The sequence below is a fragment of the Physella acuta genome, unplaced genomic scaffold (assembly GCF_028476545.2).
Source record: "Physella acuta isolate Inbredline_101_S28 unplaced genomic scaffold, ASM2847654v3 ptg000188l, whole genome shotgun sequence".
NCBI classification, from domain to species: domain Eukaryota; kingdom Metazoa; phylum Mollusca; class Gastropoda; family Physidae; genus Physella; species Physella acuta.
This window is the reverse complement of record NW_026731707.1, coordinates 70001-72031: the sequence shown is the minus strand read 5'-3', so window position 1 is coordinate 72031 and position 2031 is coordinate 70001.

Sequence of the window (2031 nt, the reverse complement as noted above, 5' to 3'; positions counted from 1 at the left end):
TTGACCTACATAGCTATAATAGGGGTGGGAGGGGAAAGTGTATGGGGGTGGGGGGTGTTGTATACTAATAAACCTTCGGTAATTAACCTCAATAATCCTCATGTTTACTGTCGTCTGGCCGCCGGCCGTCGTCACGTGGTCTGTTATCAGCCGAGAAAGATTAATTCAGGTAGCTCTTTACTAAACAAAATACAGATAACTCGTGCTTGGTTCATACAGAGTTTTGCCCCTTTGCTCTCATTACAAACTTTTCGCACAAGATAGTCGTCCTTTCGTTTTTTTTGCCGACATTTTCATACGTGTAATGCGGATGACCTTAGATTAGGATTTAGGATAAAAAAAAATTACATACAGGATATTCTTATCCTTGAACTATATCTATTATAAAGAGTTAAAATCCTTGATTTTAAATGTACAGGTTTAATCCAGGAAGCTAGCGATTTACATTTTGTTAATGTAGGTGATTACTTGGTATATGTAACAAAAGATCGATCATGGGAATAATCAATCAGTATCGATGTTCATCGATTGTGTATGTAGCTGTTAAAACAGGTAGCCCCCGGGTACTTAGTTGTTTTTTTTTCCTTTAAAAAAAAAATCAATATCAAAGTGACGGAGTGGTCCCATTAAAAGTTGTAATTAATTTCACAGCTCAGCTTAATCAAAAAGGCGTTGATTGTTATAAGGCTATAAAATTGCGATATAAATGTTATACGGCTGTTAATGGCCTAATAAAATGAAGCAATAAGCCAGTTATTAGCTTAATTTGGAAACACATTGACAAAAATAATCAATAGCTAGAATAAGCAATGGCTACATTTGGTAGGCTAAATTTATACAAGGTTAAATAAGCATATAACCTATTGAACTAATTTCTTAAATAACCAATGAAAAAAAAAACACAACTAATCTTGTTAATTAATAATTTAAAAAGACGCGACGCTAATTAAAAATTTCATGGATAAGTAAACAAAAATTAATGACTGCCTGCTCATTAATATTTCCCCTGCTACAATTTTCCCACAGTTCAGCCTAACTCTACTCCCCCTGCCTGCTCTTAAACCATCAACACATTGACAAAATTCTCATCAGGCATATTCTAAATATTCTCACTGCATTCTTGACCGAGTGTTAATGATCTAATTATCTTAATTAGTGACGTCTGTGTAAGACAATCGCTTAACACCTGATGGCATGTTAATTATTTGATTAGATAATTAGTTTAATTAGTTCGATAAGATTGTGGGTTTTTTAAATATTACAAGATTAGAAAGATTAATCTTTAACAAAGTGTGAAAGTAGATGCTTGATGCACACTTTAACAAAGCATGAAACAAGATATTTGATAAAAATGTTGATGAAAATATAAAAGTAGATATTTGATCCAAACTTTAACCAAATTTAAAAATAGATATCTGATCTAAACGTTAACAAGATGTAAAAGTAGATGTTTGATCCAAACTTTCACAAAATATAAAAGTAGATGTTTGTTCCAAACTTTAACACGTAGATGCCAGGAAATGTCAAAAAGATATTAGAAACTAGCGTTGTTTTATGCAGTCTAGGAGCGATTTACCCTGTTGAGCAGTTGAAGTAGAGTTTATGTGTTTCGTTAGCTACGATATGTAAAAAGGTTGTGCGACCAAAATATCTAAGTATTTTTTAAAATGTTTTTTTTTTTTCAAAATGCTTCGCAATTTCTTTTTTAAAAATCTACTATGTTAGGGTTTAGAAAAGGTCAGGGTTTTGTCATGAAAAATAGAAAATCCGAGAACCAAATTCGAGGATGTGAGGTAAATTGCTGAGGCTCTACCACTCGGCCATTTCACCTCAGTGAATACATGTACATACAGCGGGAATTATTTTTTAAAGAATGAACACCAAGAAATATAGTCTAATAAGGTAGAAGTGACAGGTTTTTGTGGTAAAATATTGAAGTCTTGTTTCAACTGCGTCTGAAACCATGATTCGAACCGATTATTCCCACCTTCCATCCCCCGCCCATCCGTCTTCACCCCCCCCCCTCAGTCC